Below are 18,312 nucleotides of genomic sequence, written 5' to 3'. Positions count from 1 at the left end.
CGAACGAGAATGTGCAACTCGTGATTCAAATTTATAGGATCTCCCGGAGGACATACCTTATCCAATGTTTCTTGTAAAGGCAGAGGCAAATGAAATGTTCTACCTTTTCCTAAACAGAGTTCGATTATATAAGTTTCTTGATTTAAAATGTGCTATATTTAAATCATGTAATTATTTTTTTCGTTCAAGTACATTTAACAGCAAAAACTGCATATACGTAGGTATGTATTTGACTCTACTGCCATTACTCGAAACAAATACATTATTCGATATTAACAAATTGGAACTCTGGAATTACGAGTAATTATTTTTCATTGTACAGACTAAGTTTAAATTTTTGAGGACCTTCTTTTGAACATGGCTTGACCTTTTCATTTTTATGATTTTTTTGAGATAGGGTGAGAGAGGACGAATGAGGGTAAGAGAAGACGAGATAGGCGAAAGAGGGTGAGAAAGGACGTACGAGGGTAAAAGAGGTGAGAGAGGGTGAGAGAGGACGAAAGAGGGTGAAAGAGGACGAAAGAGGTCGAAAGAGGGTGAGAGAGAACGAAAGAGGGTGAAAGAGGACGAAAGAGGGTGAGAGAGGACGAAAGAGTGTGAAAGAGGTCGAAAGAGGATGAGAGAGGGCGAAAGAGAGTGAGAAAGAATGAAAGAGGGTGAGAGAGGACGAAAGAGAGTGAAAGAAGGTGAAAGAGGACGAAAGAGGGTGAAAGAGGGTGAGAAAGAATGAAAGAGGGTGAGATAGGACGAAAGAGAGTGAAAGAGGACGAAAGAGGGTGAAAGAAGACGAAAAAGGGTGAGAGGGAATGAAAGAGGGTGAAAGAAGACGAAACAGGGTGAAAGAGGGTGAGAGAGAATAAAAGAGGGTGAGGAGAGGACGAAAGAGGGTGAAAGAGGACGAAAGAGGGTGAAAGAGGACGAAAGAGGGTGAGAGGGAATGAAAGAGGGTGAAAGAGGACGAAAGAGGGTGAAAAGGGTGAGAGAGGACGAAAGAGGGTGAGGTAGGACGAAAGAGGGTGAAAGAGGACGAAAGAGGGTGAGAGGACGAAAGAGGGTGAAAGAGGACGAAAGAGGATGAAAGAGGACGAAAGAGAGTGAAAGAGGACGAAAGGGGGTGAGAGGGAATGAAAGAGGGTGAGAGGGAATGAAAGAGGGTGAGAGAGGACAAAAGAGGGTGAAAGAGGCGAAAGATGGTGAAAGAGGACGAAAGAGGGTGAAAGAGGGCGAAAGAGGGTGAAAGAGGACGAAAGAGGATGAAAGAGGGCGAAAGAGCGTGAAAGAGGACGAAAGAGGGTAAAAGAGGGTGAGAGAGGACGAAAGAGGGTGAGAGAGGACGAAAGAGGGTGAAAGAGGCGAAAGAGGGGTGGGAGTGGGGGTGGGGGGGTAGGGCCGGGGGGTGGGATGTGGGAGGGAAAGGGGTGGGTGGAAGTTGAGGGAGGTGTGAGTGAAAGGTGAGAAGAGATTTATATATATATATAATCCTGATGACGTCAGCGGACGCGGACAGAGAAGAAGAAGAAGAAGAAGAAGAAGAAGAAAAAGAAGAAGAAGACGACGTTACTTCATTTTTCATGAAAAACGTCACTTTTTGACCGCTTGTATCTCCAGAACGGCTTGACCGATTTTATTTTTTCTTGGCTCAAATTACTCGTGGCGATGCCGCCTTTAAGGTTATATTACGTGCAATTCAAAATTTTTTATATTTTAGTAGTTCTACACCCCCAAAAAATGGACTTTGATGGTGCAGGATAAGGAGACTTGTAGTGTCTTTTAAGGTCTTTTAGGGTTTGAACATGGCCGGAGACACTACCGCATCTCCTAATAATATGGACTGCGCCATCCGTGCATCAAATGTGATCGTCAAAAAGAGAGACAGCGTAAAGACGGCCAATCTCCATCTCTTTCTAGTGTTGTAATTGGTACTGAATAGAAAAGGATAGAGATGGCCGTCTTCGCGTTTTATCTCTCTCATTCTGGACGATCATTTTTTAAGAACAAATGACGCAGTCCATTCTATGTATATGTCTATGAATAGACCGCGCCGTCCGTGAGAGGAGCTGAAGCACAAACATGAGCGAGAGTAATAGTGTCTCTGTTTAATGTGCCCGTTGGTGGGAAAAATGAGGAGGAAAAGAGAAGAGAAGAGGACCCTTTTTAGAACATATAGATATGGAAGGGGAATAGGAGCGCAAAACTGTGTCCAAGTTGGGTGCGAGAGAGAACCACGTTTTTAAGAAAAGAGAAGGGTAGATTGTTACCTCCGTTCGCAATGCGCAAACGCGAATTAGCGAAAGCACCAATTACATTTTCAGTTTCAAACGGTGCGGTGAGCGTGACGTCACCGTGACATCATCTACGTTTGCGCATTGCGAGCATAGGTTAAAAGCTATCTTTCTCTCTCGCACCCAACTTGGACACACAGATTTTTACCATGGAGAACAATAGCAATTTCCCTTCCAGGTATATATGTTCTAAGAGAGGATCTGTAAAAGAGACGTTTGTTTTTCTCCTTTAGTCTTCTCCCCACTCTTAACAGAATGCGAGAAAAAGAGAGAGAGAGAGAGAGAGAGAGAGAGAGAGAGAAAGAATTATTCTCGTAATATTTGTCCTTCAGTGTAGTATTCAGCCCCTCTCGCGGTTGGCACGGTCTATTATATATGTCTATCTTTTATATACAGAGTACGTTTACACGGCACCCTTAATCGGGTTTAATAACATCCATAGTCGTAAAACTGGTCAATCACAGCCATTTCCTTGAAGAATGGAACGGCTATGATTGGCCAGTCTTACAACTACAGATGTTATTAAATCCGATTAAGGGTGCCGTGTAAACGTACTCACAGACATCTTTTGTTGTAACCTTTTTCCACGTCTTTTTGGACATGGACTCTTGATCAAGAGAGTTTCACCTGGTTTCACATTCTATGGCCGGTATTCATAGTCCGATCTTATATTTAAGATCGTCTTAAGTCCGAGCTTAAAATGGCACTTAGCCATTTAATTGGTTGAACGCGATCTTAAGTCAACCTCCGACCAGACTTAAGACGACCTTAAACAGTAGTTTCACTCTGTGTCGGCATCTTTGATCTTTATGTCCCAACATCCGCCATATTAATTGTGAGCGGCGCTTTATTTGAATCATTGAAATCAATTGACTATTGTAAAGTTACATATGTTATATTATTATTATATATCTATATGCAAATGTTTTTTGTTATTTTAAATTATTTGTAAATTATTGGAAAAAAATATCTATATAAAAATATTAAAATATATACATATATTCAAAAATATAAAAATATCTGTATTACATTAATATTATTAAATAATATTTTTCTAATAATATTATATATATGTATTATTAAATATTTTTATTAATATATATATTTATACATATTTATAATTATTGTGATATAAATAAAAGTATAGAAATGTGTTTAAAAATTATAAAATTGTATTCTGCATATTATAAAAATAGTGTTTAAAAATTATAAAATTGTATTCTGCATATTATAAAAATATTGTTTAAAAAATTATAAAATTGTAAAACCACAATCTCCACTTGATTCCTCTCGACCAATAGAGCCAAACGCGATGTTATTGCGACAATTATGAAAGAAAGAAAATTTGGAAACTAAGGAATTTGAATCCTATGATTGGGATCTCAAAAATTCTCCTTGTTCCTTCTCTTAACATTCCCTGTAAAGAAATAGGCGAGAAAAATATTGATCCGAAAGTCGGCTGAATCGGGAATCGAACCCGAGACCTTCCGCTTGCCGGGCGACTGCTCTTCCAACTGAGCTATTCAGACACTCACGAATAAATATTTCTCTCAATGTTTATACCCCCCCACCCACCCAAAGCGTCGTAATTAGGTCCAGACGCGACGAACAATAATGAGAATACTTTTTAAGTCAGCTCTTTTAATTTTAAAACCACAATCTCCACTTGATTTCTCTCGACCAATAGAGCCAAATGCGATGTTATTGCGACAATTATGAAAGAAAGAAAATTCGGAAACTAAGGAATTTGAATTCCCTTTGGGTGGGTGGGGGGTATAAACATTGAGAGAAATATTTATTCGTGAGTGTCTGAATAGCTCAGTTGGAAGAGCAGTCGCCCGGCAAGCGGAAGGTCTCGGGTTCGATTCCCGATTCACCCAACTTTCGGACCAATATTTTTCTCGCCTATTTCTTTACAGGGGATGTTAAGAGAAGGAACAAGGGGAATTTTTGAGATCCCAACCATAGGATTCAAATTCCTTAGTTTTCAAATTTTCTTTCTTTCATAATTGTCGCAATAACATCGCGTTTGGCTCTATTGGTCGAGAGGAATCAAGTGGAGATTGTGGTTTTAAAATTAAAAGAGTTGAAAAGTATTCTCATTATTATAAAATTGTGTTCTGTATATTATAAAAATGTGTTTAAAAATTATAAAATTGTGTGTGTTCTGTATATTTAATAATGAAAATTAAAAATAAAACATTTTAACATAATAAATAAAAAACGTGATTTATCTATTAAAAAATGTTAGTAAATTTTTATTTACTTTTATAAGTACAAATGTGAATATTATTAATTCCTTTTTAACTTAAACATTTATTTTTTTCAATTAAATATATACAGATATAAAATAAATGTTGAATATTTTTTTATCCATCTACATTAATAAAGATTGTTTACCTGGAAATGTTAAATATTATAATATAATAAAAATAAATTCAATTGCTATATACACATGAATTTAATTTTAAATGAAAGCAGTTATTAAGATAAAAAAATTATTAATATATTATTCAAGATCTAGCATTCGTGTGTTAAAGAGTTGTATATTAACATGTAAATTTTATTTTTGTAAAAAATAGATATATTGAAATATTGTAGTAAAGGACAATGTGGAATATATATATTGTGACGTGACGCTTTTGAGAGCGCCGTCACAAGGGCGAAAAGCCCGATCGGGTAGGACGCGGGAATCGGGAGCGCCCCTCATTTCGGGGAGGGTGCGATCCGTTTGCGTTGTTTCGTTTTTTATTACCGTATTTTTGCGAGAATCGCAATTGTACGCAGCATCGGCCCGTCGATGCGCGTGCAACACGATTCGTAGGGAGAGCGACAGCGACGACCCGAGAGAGCGGCAGGAGAAGTTGTAAAGCAAGAGAAAGAGAGAGACGGAGGATGCCGGAATACCACAGCCGAGAGAGAAGGATGGATCGAGAGTGAGAGAGAGAGAGAGAGAGAGAGAGCACGGGACCGCGCGCAGTTAAGTATCAAGTAGCCGAATTTTATTTATTATCTCTCGCGCAATGTTGATGCCGTACGGATATTCTAGGATACCGAGAGGACTCCGAGTCGCGCCTACACCTGGACCGCTCCTGTAGAAGGACGACGGAGGGCCCGGCCAGCCTACCGCTTGTTCCCCCAGGAGAAAAGCCGCAGGAACAAACCCGGAGAAAAATCCTCTCGAGCAGCAGGAAGATACCGGCGAGAGAATTACCCCGCTAGAGGGGGAGGCGGGGAAGACTTTAGGGCCCCGCCATCGACCCTATCATCGAGGGAATGCGCGAGAAAATCGGCGCGGCACGTAGGGTACCGAGGCGCGCGAGGCCCGGCTCTCCACTGTTCGTTGTGCCTTAGAACAGAGAGGGTGCCTCCAGAACTCCCAAACGTGCGACCCGAGAGTAGTTATACTAGGGGAGTTCTAACCCAGGAGCAATGAGGGGGGGGTGAAGGGCGGGGGGGAATCGGTGGCGAAAGGGGTGACGTCACGCGGGGGAGGGGGTCTTATCAGTAGATAAGCTTATCTTTTGTTTATAAACATATCAGATTACCTGATAAGGGGATCATATTACCTGATAAGGGAATCATATTACCTGATAAGGGGATCATATTACCTGATAAGGAGATCATGTTACCTGATATGTTTATAAACAAGATAAGATAAGGGGATCATGTTACCTGATATGTTTATAAACAAGATAAGATAAGATAAGCGGCGTCTTTGAGCGGTATCTAAGTTTTCATAAACAAGATAAGATAAGCGGCGTCTTTGAGCGATATCTAAGTTTTCATAAACAAGATAAGATAAGCGGCGTCTTTGAGCGATATCTAAGTTTTCATAAACAAGATAAGATAAGATAAAATTCTACGAATGGCTGCCGCCGTTTCTTAATCCAGGCTGAGCGCCGACAATTGGATATCTAAGTTTTCTCTGAAAATCCAAGATAAGATATCTATTACAGCGATATCTAAATTTTCTCCGAAAATCCAAGATAAGATAAGATAATTCTGCTAATTATTAAGAACAAAAGGTTTGCCGACAATCAAGCGGGTTGATACATGATCCATACAGGTTGCGACATGTTCCCCCCGTCGACCATCACCTTGCCGTGGTGGGGGGGCTCACCCTTCGCAAGGGAATAGCCTTGCGAAGGGTGCCAAGAGTGGTCGGTACCTCTTGTGGAGGTACATCTCATGGCAGTGGGCGGCTGCTAAAAGGGCTTAAGCCCACCGCCCTAGGGGAGTCCACCCCGAAAAGAAAACAAAATATGGGAAGGAAAACAAAAACAAAGGAGGTACAGGTCCAGGCAGCCTCGGATATGTCAGGACCCGGCGGGGAGGGGGGTATAGTCCCGGCCCCCACCCCGTCGTCATCACACGACGGGCGGACGACAGAGCCTGCAAAGGCTTTAGAGGATTCGTATGAGTCCTCTGACTTTTACGAGTCGGAGGACTCATGCGAGTCGGAGGAAGAGGAGGAGGCTGGTGGCATGCGGATATCACGCATGCTCTACCGGTGCGACAGGGATTGCTCCAGGGTCATCCAACGAATTGTCGTGGAGCAGGATGGCATGGATGAGGAGGGGACATTGGAGGTGCTCTACGAGGATCTATCCAAGTCGAAAGCCCATCTGACCAGGGCAAGGAAATACATGGTCCTCGTGGAGCAAAGAGCTGAAGAAATGGAGCGGGACAATTTAGCCCTGAGGGACGCATATAAGCGCCTGAAGGGCAGCTCCACTCGGGTGGAAAAAAAAGATGTTGGACTGGATCCCTGGGTGCCAACCACCAGTACCAGGGGTACCAGCACAGAGGGAGCGGGCCTTGCAAGAGTAGACAGGGCGGAGCCTCCTCCCTCATGGGCGAAAGAGCTGCAGGAAGAGATGAAGGACCTGCGGTGCGCCATGAGGGAGGAGATGGACAGGAATTCTCGGTGGAGACTATCTCTCCGACAGGGCGGAAAAGGAACGTCAGCAGATTGGAGGAGAGAGGGGGAGGAAGGACAATGCGGACGGAGGAGGGGCAGGAGGGGTTAAGAGCACGGCGAAGGCAGCTCGGACCCCGGATGCTCCGAAGGGGAGGAGGAGGGATCGGGGGGAGGAGAGTGATGAAGGAGTAGAAGCCTCTCCAACCCTCGACTCCCTACCACCGGGCTCGAAGGTGGAGACCAAAGCCCAAGGGGAGGCATGGTCCAGGGTCGTCGGTCGCCGCAAGCGGAAGGAGGCGACAGCGGCAGCGCCAGAGAGACCTGTGACCGAAACCGACGGGAGGGACCGGACGGGAGAGAAGAGGGAGGTGCAGCCAAGGTGTTACCGGTGCTTGTGTCCTGGACACATGTGGCGGCGGTGCACCTCGGCCGTGGACAGGAGTTCCCGTTGCTATCGCTGCGGGGCTCTTGGCCACAATGCACGGGCCTGCCGCGCCGGCCCGCGCTGTCCACTTTGTGTGGATTTGCGCCGGCCGGCGGGGCATGTCCTGGGGGGACAGGGGTGCTGTAGGGCACCTCCGACGGGGTCGAGAGGCGGGGGCGTGCCTCCTCTTTCCCGGCCGTCGGCAGCCGTACCCCGAGGTGCGGCTGTTTGCGGCGGCGGGGATCGGGGGAGGGGCGCCCAGAAAGTCCCGGCGTCGACGTTCGACGCCAGATGAGGGTGTCGGGGGGGAGTGTGCGGGCATAGACTCGCACTCTACCCCCCGGCAGCCTCTTGAGGGGGGGGGGGCGGTCCGCGCTCCTCGCGCCTAGGCGCGGGGTGGGCGATCGCCCTCCCAGAGGAGGAGCCCCCCCTGGTTGCGGCCCGAATCCTAACTCCTACGGGAGCGGAGGGGGCCGCAATTGGGGGGGGGGCCGAAGGGGGGCCACGTGTCCCTGGCGGGCGGGCATTGCTCTCCCGTCCGGGGCGCCTGGGCCCCTTTCAAGGACGGAGACGTAACGTGTGAGGCCCTCTCACCGGGAGCCATAAGGCACCGGTGGGAGGGCAACACCGTCCACGGAAGGGGGTTCCTCTCCTTCTGAGAGGAGCCTCCTGATGAGGGCCCCTTCAGTGAACCGCCGAACCGGACCACCCTCTTGGGGGTCCGGGGGTTGCGACACTAGGGGGGCGAGGGGCGATGGCTCGAGCGGGAGTTCTCGAGCCATGGCTCTGCCCCTCAAACTCTTTGAGAGGGCGCGGCGTGGGGTCGATGTCGCCCTGCGCCGCAACCGCGAGGAACCCGTACAATGACGGGGGGAGAGTGTCGCCTTCTGCGGCATCCTCCCAAGGAGGGATAAGGCAGGGGGGGCGGCCAGTCGGCATGGGATACCAGCATCCTGGCCGTCCCCTATATAACGCCCGTGAAGGACATCCTCTGGGGTTTTAGTGCGGTAGGTCCTGTCCCGGCTCTCCGGCTCGCCGATCCCGACTCTCCGGTCCGCTACGGCGGACCGGCCAGGCGGAGGCGCGGGCCGGCCAGGCAAGGCAGGGAGTCCCACATAACCCTCACCTCTACCCGGAGGTGAATGGTACCATGAGGTTTCCCCAGAGTAAAAAAAAAAAAAAAAAAAAATGTTGCGACATGTTTGCGCACTACGGACAGACGTCAGGGGCACTACGGACTCATCCCCGTAGTGTACGGGTGTCGCAATCCCGAGGTACCCGAGCTGGAGTGTCTGGTGATGGATGAACGGGGTGTGATGGGCGTGCAGGCCCTAAAAAGGACTTGTCCACTGCACTAGGTGAAGGAAAACACCGAAGATAACACCCGGGGGGAGGCCCCGTTAGCTGAGTAAGGCAACCTCCTAAGGGGAAGGAAAACCCCCGACAGAAAAAACCAATTTTTTCTTATTACAAATGATGGAGCAACATAAGAAAAGAGACAACTTCCTGGGGTCGGTAACCAGGAACCGGCGTGGGGGGGGGGGGGGTGTAGGCCTGGCTCCCTCCTCGTCGTCATCATATGACGGGTCATCCTTGGATTTGCCGGCTGGGTTCAAGGATTTATTTGCTACAGTGCCGAGAAGTGTAATCGACGAGGTCGAACTAGAGTTGATTGACTTAGTGACCTACTGGGAGGAACGCGATCCAAGTGTCGATCCGAAGGAACTCGCGCTGTGTTTTCGCCGAGTCCTTCGGGACGAAGAAGTGAGTGTTTTTCGCCCTCTTGGCATGTATCGCAGATTGGCGATGCATGTCAGAGAGTTTTTGAACAGGTGTTCTCGCGGCCAGACCCGGTATTGTGTGTCCCACGTGTGTGTGGACGCTACGGACCTGACAGACGCTAAATGTGCGTCAGAGTCTTTGGTGGGTACACCAGTGGGTTCAGGTAGTGACTGCTCACAGCACCTTCGGTCACCGGAGATAGTGCGCGGGGGCCAGTGAAGACGAGGACCAGCAGGCTGCTGGACCCTCTGTCCTCTCCATCTCGTCTCCTTCTTTAGCTGAGGACGTGATGGACGTGGAGTGGCAGCCCTCAGACAGGAGGCTGCTGACCGGACGAAAGCAGTACTCCAGGAGGGCAGAACCAGGTACGTCCAAAGCAAAAAAAGAAACGCGGGGTCGTCCCAAAAAGACCGGGGACTATGTTGGTTTGGCTGAGGCCAAGGAGCGTCTCAATCAGGCTACTGAACGAGAGCTCCAATTGGCGGACATCCGCAGGCTCCTGGACCCCAATCTTGGACCTGAGTTGTCTGCGGTAGGTTCGGAGAACATTCCGTCAGGCGAGGCTTTCCGGGCTAGCCTGCGGAATGTCACCAACCTGGAACTCAGCAGGTTGGTGGAGGTGTCTGCTTCCCAAGTGGAGAAGGCGGCCGAGGTTTCTGGTCTCGATCCAATCGTGGCCAGGGATCTACGGATCTCTTCGATGAGACTGGAGAGCATCTTTCACGAGATGAAGGGGCGTATTGTCCTCGAGGCTGACCCCCAGATTGAAGCTCTCCGGAGCGAAAATCTGGGGCTTAGGGAGAGGATTTCGGCTTTCGAGCGGGAGCGTGACAGGGTGGCTGGCGAGATAGCTGCTGTCCGAGCTGTCATGCCACAGTTGGATGATGCGGCCTTCTATGGGATACTGAAGAAGGCCCCGAAGAAGAGGAAACGTGTGGAAGCCTCTCCGGAATCCACAAAAGACGAGACAAAGCGTGAGGAGGGGCTGCCGGGGTCGCACCCTCTTACGGTTGCGGACCTCTCGGCCATCCTCGACAGGAGGTTTGCCGGCCTGAGGGCTGACATCACGTCGGCAGTTCTAACCAATTTGAGGCCCTTGCTCGTGGGGCGGTCTGGGGCCTCTCCATCTGGAGGGATTTCCATGGGTGTGCCCTTGGCGAGCACAGGAGGTGGCGTTGGTGTGCCGGGGTCTGGTCCCGTGGCCGGAAGCTCCGCCGCTTCCGCTTCTGCGGAGGTTTCGGCGGATGTCCCTGGTCCCGGGTCCTCCAAAAAGGTTGGGAGGCGTCGTCGTAGGCGTGGGCCTAGACGTGCCTCCTCTAAAGATGGTGCTGCTCCCTCGGGCACTTCCGCCCAGAGGGGGAGGCGGGTATGTCCTCCTGCCAAGCCCCCCTCTAAATCGGTGGTTTCACTGACGGTTGAGGGGGAGGGGCGGGAGGAGACGTACGCGTCGGTCCTGTCCAGGGCCACAAAGAAGATGGATTTGCCTAGCTTGGGGATTGCCGGCACCCGCTTGCGTCGGGGCGTCACTGGCAGCATCTTGGTCTTCATCCCTGGGAAGGACTCCGCTAGTAGGGCGGACGCTCTGTCGAGTGAGCTCCGCAGATTATTTCCGCCTGATAGTGGTGTTAGGGTTGGTCGCCCCTCTCGTATGGAGAAGATACGAGTTCGGGGGATCTTGCCTTACATGCGGAAGGATGAGGTTTTGGCCTCCGTGGCGGCATCGGGCGAGTGTGACGTCGCCGATTTGAAAGCGGGGGAGATACGTGTGTCCCCAAAGTCCGGGATCGGGTCGTTATGGATTCGATGTCCGGCTAGGGCTGCACGCAAGTTGGGTACTGTGAGCAGCATTGACATGCAATGGACTAGGCTGACGGTGACTCCGTTGGCTCGCCGGCCTATACAGTGCTTCCGGTGCCATGCCTTTGGACATTCGTCTAATAGGTGTGGCTCGGAGATCGATCGCAGTGCTTGCTGCTTTAGGTGTGGAAAGGAGGGGCATTCGGCAGCGAAATGCGAAGCGCCGCCTCACTGTGTGCCCTGCAGCATCAGCGGGAAGCCGGCGAACCATCGCGCGGGTTCAAGTGTGTGCGCGAGGAGGTGCGTGCCTCCTCGCAGATTGGTCGGCGGCAGGGAGTCTGTTCCCTCTGGGCGAAGGCAGACTCCAGGGCGCCCTGACGGGGGGACTGAGGAGAGGGTCCCCAGCCCAGTAGCGGGTCCGTCGGGGATTGCGGGGGGGCGACAGAGTGTGTCGAGGGGTGCGTCTGTTGCATCCTCCTGTGCCCCGACGGAGTTAATGTCGGATTAGTACTTTGTCTAATATTGTTATGAGGGCTGCGGCCTTACTGCTCCCCAGTAAAATGGGGACCTTTGGCCCGGTTACGCCCTCTGTCCTTAGTCCGTTTTTATGTTTAGTAGGTAGCGGTGGGCTGCGGGGGGTTCCGGGGAGGTTGCCGAGAGGCGCCTCCGTGGCCTCCTCGCTCCCGCCAAGTAAATGTCTGTGTTGTGTATTTGTATACATGTGAGGTGGACGTCCATCTGTCCACCCCCCTCTATTTGTCGTCGGCCATAGTGCCTTTACTGTGGATGGCCTTTGTGCCTCAATGTGGGCTCTTTAGGAGCTGGGCCTGTGGCCACTAGTTGGTTTTCATTGTGGTTGTGTATATGTACACGTCGAGTTTGTGATGTCCTGTGACGTCAATTCATGTTGGGTGGATGACTGCGGTCATCTCGCCACCCTGGTCGGCAGGAAGAAAAGTGGGGGCTCCAATTCCATTGCACGTCGACCACGGGATGGTCGGGAGTGGGCTGATAGCCCGGCTCACTCCTCTTTACCCTCTCGGGGTGAGAGCATTGGACGGGTCAACTCTTCCAGTTGCCCGGGGATGTGTCCTTAACAGGACCAGGTCATGGGTGTCCACCGTGAAGTAATGCGTTAGCGGTTCCGCGGTGGACAATACCCGTTAACGACCAGGGGCTATAATCAGGTTTTAGGCTGGTACCCCGTCCAATAGTCCTTCGGGATACTATGGGCGGGAATCCGCCAAGAAGCCTCCTGGCCCTCCCTCAAGGGTCAGGACGCGAAGTTTGGTTGGCAAATTTCCTGACTTAAAAAAAAAAAAAAAAAAAGATCTGACGTGTCAATCCCTCAGGGGCACTACGGACTCATCCCCGTAGTGTACGGGTGTCGCAATCCCGAGGTACCCGAGCTGGAGTATCTGGTGATGGATGAACGGGGTGTGATGGGCGTGCAGGCCCTAAAAAGGACTTGTCCACTGCACTAGGTGAAGGAAAACACTGACTTAACACCCGGAGGGGAGGCCCCGTTAGCTGTGTAAGGCAACCTCCTAAGGGGAAGGAAAACCCCTGACAGAAAAAACCAATTTCTTTTTCAGTTATGATGACGTCCGAAAAAGAAGAGATTGTCCTAGGGTCGGTAACTAGGAACCGGCGTGGGGGGGGTGTAGGCCTGGCTCTCCCCTCGTCGTCATCGAGTAACGGGTTGTCCCTGAGTTTGCCGGCTGGACTCAGGGATTTGTTCGCTACAGTGCCGAGAAGTGTAATCAACGAGGTCGAATTACAACTGATTGACCTAGTGACTTATTGGGAGGAACGTGACTTAAGTGTTGATCCGAAGGAACTCGCGTTGTGCTTTTACCGAGTCCTTCGGGACGACGAAGTGCGTGTTTTTTGCTCTCTTGGTATGTATCGCAGATTGGCGATGCATATCAGGGAGTTTTTCAACAGGTGTTCTCGCGGTCAGACCCGGTACTGCGTGTCCCACGTGTGTGTGGACGCTATGGACCTGACAGACGCTAAATGTGCGTCGGGTTCTTTAGTGTGTACGCCAGTGGGTTCCGAGAGTGACTGCTCACAGCATCTTCGGTCGCCGGAGATGGTGCGTGGGGCCAGTGGAGATGAGGACCAGCAGGCTGCAAGACCCTCTGTCCTCTCCATCTCGTCTCCTTCTTCAGCTGAGGACGTGATGGACGTGGAGTGGCAGCCCTCAGACAGGAGGCTGCTGATCGGACGAAAGCAGTACTCCAGGTCTGAACCAGGTACGTCCAAAGCAAAAAAAGAAACGCGGGGTCGTCCCAAAAAGACCGGGGACTATGTTGGTTTGGCTGAGGCCAAGGAGCGTCTCAATCAGGCTACTGAACGAGAGCTCCAATTGGCGGACATCCGCAGGCTCCTGGACCCCAATTTTGGACCTGAGTTGTCTGCGGTGGGTTCGGAGAACATTCCGTCAGGCGAGGCTTTCCGGGCTAGCCTGCGGAATGTCACCAACCTGGAACTCAGCAGGTTGGTGGAGGTGTCTGCTTCCCAAGTGGAGAAGGCGGCCGAGGTTTCTGGTCTCGATCCAATCGTGGCCAGGGATCTACGGATCTCTTCGATGAGACTGGGGAGCATCTTTCACGAGATGGAGGGGCGTATTGTCCTCGAGGCTGACCCCCAGATTGAAGCTCTCCGGAGCAAAAATCTGGGGCTTAGGGAGAGGATTTCGGCTCTCGAGCGGGATCGTGACAGGGTGGCTGGCGAGATGGCTGCCGTCCGAGCTGTCATGCCGCAGCTGGAGGATGCGGCCTTCTACGGAATTCTGAAGAAGGCCCCGAAGAAGAGACGGCGTGTGGAAGCCTCTCCGGAATCCACAAAGGACGAGACAGAGCGAGAGGAGGTGCTACCGGGGTCGCACCCTCTTACGGTTGCGGACCTCTCGGCTATCCTCGACAGGAGGCTTGCCGACATTAGGGTCGACGTTGCATCGGCGGTTTGCGGCCCTTGCTTGCGGGGCGGTCTGGGTCCTCTCCAACTGGAGGGGTTCCCATGAGTGCGCCCTCAACGAGCACAGGTGGTGGAGCTCGTGTTCCGGGGTCTGGTCCCGTGGCTGGGGGCTCCGCCGCTTCCGCATCTGCGGAGGTTCCGGCGGATGTCCCTGGCCCCGGGCCCTCCAAAAAGGGTGGGAGGCGACGTCGTAGGCGTGGGCCTAGACGAGCCTCCTCTAAAGATGAGGCTGCTCCTTCGGGCACTTCCGCCAAGAAGGAGAAGCGGGTCTGTCCTCCTCCCAGGTCCCCTTCTAAGTCGGTGGTTTCGCTGACGGGGGAGGGGAAGAAGGAAACGTATGCGTCGGTTCTCTCTAAGGCTATGAGGGAGATCGATCTGCCCAGTTTGGGGATCGCAAACTCCCGATTGCGCCGAGGAGTGACGGGTAGCATTCTAGTGTCTATCCCGGGTAAGGACTCTGCGAGTAAGGCGGATGCATTGTCGGGCGAGCTCCGCAGACTGTTCTCGTCTGATGGTGATGTGAGGGTTGGCCGCCCCTCCCGCATGGAGGAGTTACGTGTTCGGGGAATACTGGCCTTCATGAGGAGAGAGGAGATCTTGGCTTCCGTGGCAGTGTCGGGCGGATGCGGCGTTGCGGATTTAAAGGCGGGAGAGATCCGTATGTGTCCCAAATCCAGGGTTGGATCCCTGTGGATCCGTTGTCCGGTGGGGGCTGCGCGCAGATTGGGAATATTGGGTAGCATTGATATGCGGTGGACGAGGCTGACGATCACTGCGTTGGCTCGTCGGCCCATACAATGCTACAGGTGCCATGCCTTTGGACATTCGTTCAATAGGTGTGGCTCCGAGGTTGTTCGCAGCAACGCTGCTTCAGGTGTGGAAAGGAGGGACATCAGGCGGCTAGGTGTGAGGCGCCGCTCCGCTGTGTGTCTTGCGAGACCGATGGTAGGCGTGCGGACCACCGTGCAGGCTCAAACGCCTGTGCTAGGAAACTGGTGCCCCCTCGTAGGACGGATGTAGGTGGGGAAGGCGTTCCCTCGAGACGCAGGCAGACGTCTGGGCGTCCTGACGGAGGGTTTCGGGGTGAGACTATTAGCCCAACACCGGGCCCCTCGGGGGTTGGGGTGGAGCGGCGGAGTGCCTCGAGAGGCGCGTCTGTGGCTTCCTCTTGCGCCCCGACGGAGTTAATGTCTGATTCGTGATTGTCTAATGTTGTTATGTGAGCTGCGGCCATGCTGTTCCCCAGTAAAATGGGGACCTTTGGCTCGGTTACGCCCTCTGTTCTTGGTTGTCTCTGTTAGTAGGTAGCGGCGATGGGTTTGGAGTGTCGGGGAGGTTGCCGAAAGGTGACTCCGCGGCCTCTTGGTCCGTGCCAGGTTTATGTTTGTCTTAGTTCTTTGTCTTGCGTCAATGGGTGGTGTGAACATCTCTCACCACCCTTTACTTGTGGTCGGCCATTGTGCCTCCGATGTGGCCCCTAGCGGGCTGGGCCTGTGGCCCTTACTTGGTCTGTTTGTGGATTGTGTATATATGCGTATACATGTTTGTCCACGTGTAGTTGGTGACGTCCTATGATGTCAATTTATGTGGGGTTAGATGACTGCGGTCATCTCGCCAACCAGACTGGCAGGGAAAGGAGTGGGGGCTCCAATCTCATTGCACGTCGGCCTCGGGATGGCCGGGGGTGAGCTGATAGCCCGGCTCCCCCCTATTTACCCTCTCGGGGTGAGGGTATTGGACGGGTCAACTCTTCCAGTTGCCCGGGAATGTGTCCTTAACAGGACCAGGTCATGGGTGTCCACCGTGAAGTAATGCGTTAGCGGTTCCGCGGTGGACAATACCCGTCAACGACCAGGGGCTATAGTCAGGTTTTAGGCTGGTACCCCGTCCGATAGTCCTATACTACGGGCGGGAATCCGCCACGAAGCCTCCTGGCCCTCCCTCAAGGGTCAGGACGCGAAGTTTGGTTGGCAAATTTCCTGACTTAAAAAAAAAAAAAAAGGATCTGACGTGTCAATCCAGGCTTGGATCCGACGTCTTCGTCCCCGTCGGTGGCTGTTTCGGCTGCCGGGGGGGTGGGGGGCCCGGGTCCTGGGGGGGTTTGTGTGTCCGACCCTACTGGTTCCGGACCGGATGTTCGGCGGGGCCGTTTAGCGCGGGCTGCACGCGTTCCGAGTACGTCGGCGGTGCAGCTCGTTTCGACGGGAGGCAGGTCCTACTCGGACATTTTGAGGGAGGCGAAGTCGCGCGTCGACCCTGAGAAGTTGGGCATTGGCCCGATGTCAATGCGTTTTGGTGTGACTGGGGGTCTACTTCTGCAGGTCCCTGGAAAAGGCACGGTGGAAAAGGCCGACTTACTTGCAGGTAAGCTGCGAGAGGTCTTTTCGGAGAAGGACGTGGTGGTCTCCCGTCCCCAGAAAACCACGGAGCTTAGGCTCCGTGGGACTATGGGGGAGGGGATCACCACGCGCGAAGAAATATTAGAGGCGTTGGTGTCTCTGGGGGGATGCAGCGCGGGGGATTTCCGGATTGGTTTGATCCGGCCTCTGCCGCGGTCCCCTTGGAGCACCGTATGGGTGCGCTGCCCGGTGGCAATTGGTCGTAAAGCCTTGCTGGCGGGTAGCGTAAAAGTAGGATGGAACACCCTGGGGGTGGAGCTGCTTAGCGCCCGCCCCTTGAGGTGTTTCAGATGCCTCGAGTTGGGGCATGCGCGGGTGAGCTGCTCGTCTCGGGTGGACCGCTCGCGGTTGTGTTACCGCTGTGGTGTGGAGGGACACCAAGCGGCGGGGTGTGTCGCCACCCCTCGCTGTCCGACTTGTGCGGACGGCGGGAGGTCGGCTGACCATGTCCTGGGTGGGCAAGGGTGCGTTTCGCTCCCCCCTCCGCCCGGGCAACGCAACACCGGGACGATAGACAGGCGCCGGCCTCCGGGTTGTCCTGATGGGGGACGGCCTATGGAGACCGAGGCTGCCTCGGCGCGCGCGCGGGCTCCGGGTCCCCCTGCTGGGGGGGCTCCCGATAGCCCTGAGTGGGTGGGAGTAGACTGCAGTCGGGGGCGGGGGAGGTCACGGAGAGGTGGCTCCCCTGTGCCGGGCTGCAGCTCTGCTCCCAACGTCTAGTGTCGTTTTTGTCCTTCTGTCGTAGTGTGCAGCGGTGGGTGCGGGGAGTTCCGGGGAGGTTGCCGAAAGGTGACTCCGTGGTCTCTCTGCCCCGCCAAGTTCATGTAGTAGTTGGTAGCGGCGATGGGTGTTTGAGCACCGGGGGGTTTGCCGAGAGGTGACTCCGCGGTCTCTTTCACCCGCGCCAAGTTCATGTTTGTTTTAGTTTCGTTGTTGTCCTTCGTTCACAGGTGGGAGTATTATCCTCTCCCACCTTTATTGTGGTTGGCCATTGGGCCTTTTATGTTGGCCCTTCGAGGGCTGGGCCTGTGGCCTTTATTTGGTTTTCAGTTTGTGGACGTGTATATGTTTTGTCCATGTATAGTTGGTGACGTCCTGTGACGTCTTGTGGTTAATGTTCGGGCGGTTTTTACCGCTTCCGTCGGGGACGGCACGGGTGAGGAGTGAGGGCTCCAATCCCATTGCACGCTGTCCCTGGGACGAAGAGAGGGGGTTCGGAACCCGGCTCCCTCTTGCTGCCCTCTCCCAGGTAGGGAGAGTGGCGCGGGAAGAGTATTTCCTGGAAGAAACACCACCTTCTTCCAGGGGGAAGAGCCCCGAAAGGGGTCATGGCCGAGGGTGTCCACTGGAAGTTTATGCGAAAGCGGTTCCCGGTGAACAATACCCGTCAAGGCAAGGGTTTCAGTGAGGTTTTAGGTTTGGGTCAGGCCACCTCCTTCAGAGGTGGAGAATCCCCCACACGCCTTCTGCGCCCTCCCTCAGGGCCCAGTCGGTACGATTTGTTGGTTAAAGCAAATTTCCTCACTATAAAAAAAAAAAAAAGCTTGGATCCGACGGGGTAAAATTTACACCAGGAAGGTAACGGACGGCCTTATCTATGTATTTCTAAGAATTACCAGCGGGTAGATATCGCACAAATATTTCTTGCGAATTAACAATTGCATCATCATCCCACGAACAAAGGGATGATCGGGATATATAATGAGGGCCGATGCAGCTGCC

Source organism: Nylanderia fulva, unplaced genomic scaffold, assembly GCF_048542155.1.
Source record: "Nylanderia fulva isolate GAGA-0341 unplaced genomic scaffold, ASM4854215v1 Scaffold91, whole genome shotgun sequence".
In the NCBI taxonomy this organism is placed as follows: Eukaryota; Metazoa; Arthropoda; class Insecta; order Hymenoptera; family Formicidae; genus Nylanderia; species Nylanderia fulva.
This window is presented reverse-complemented; position numbering follows the sequence as displayed.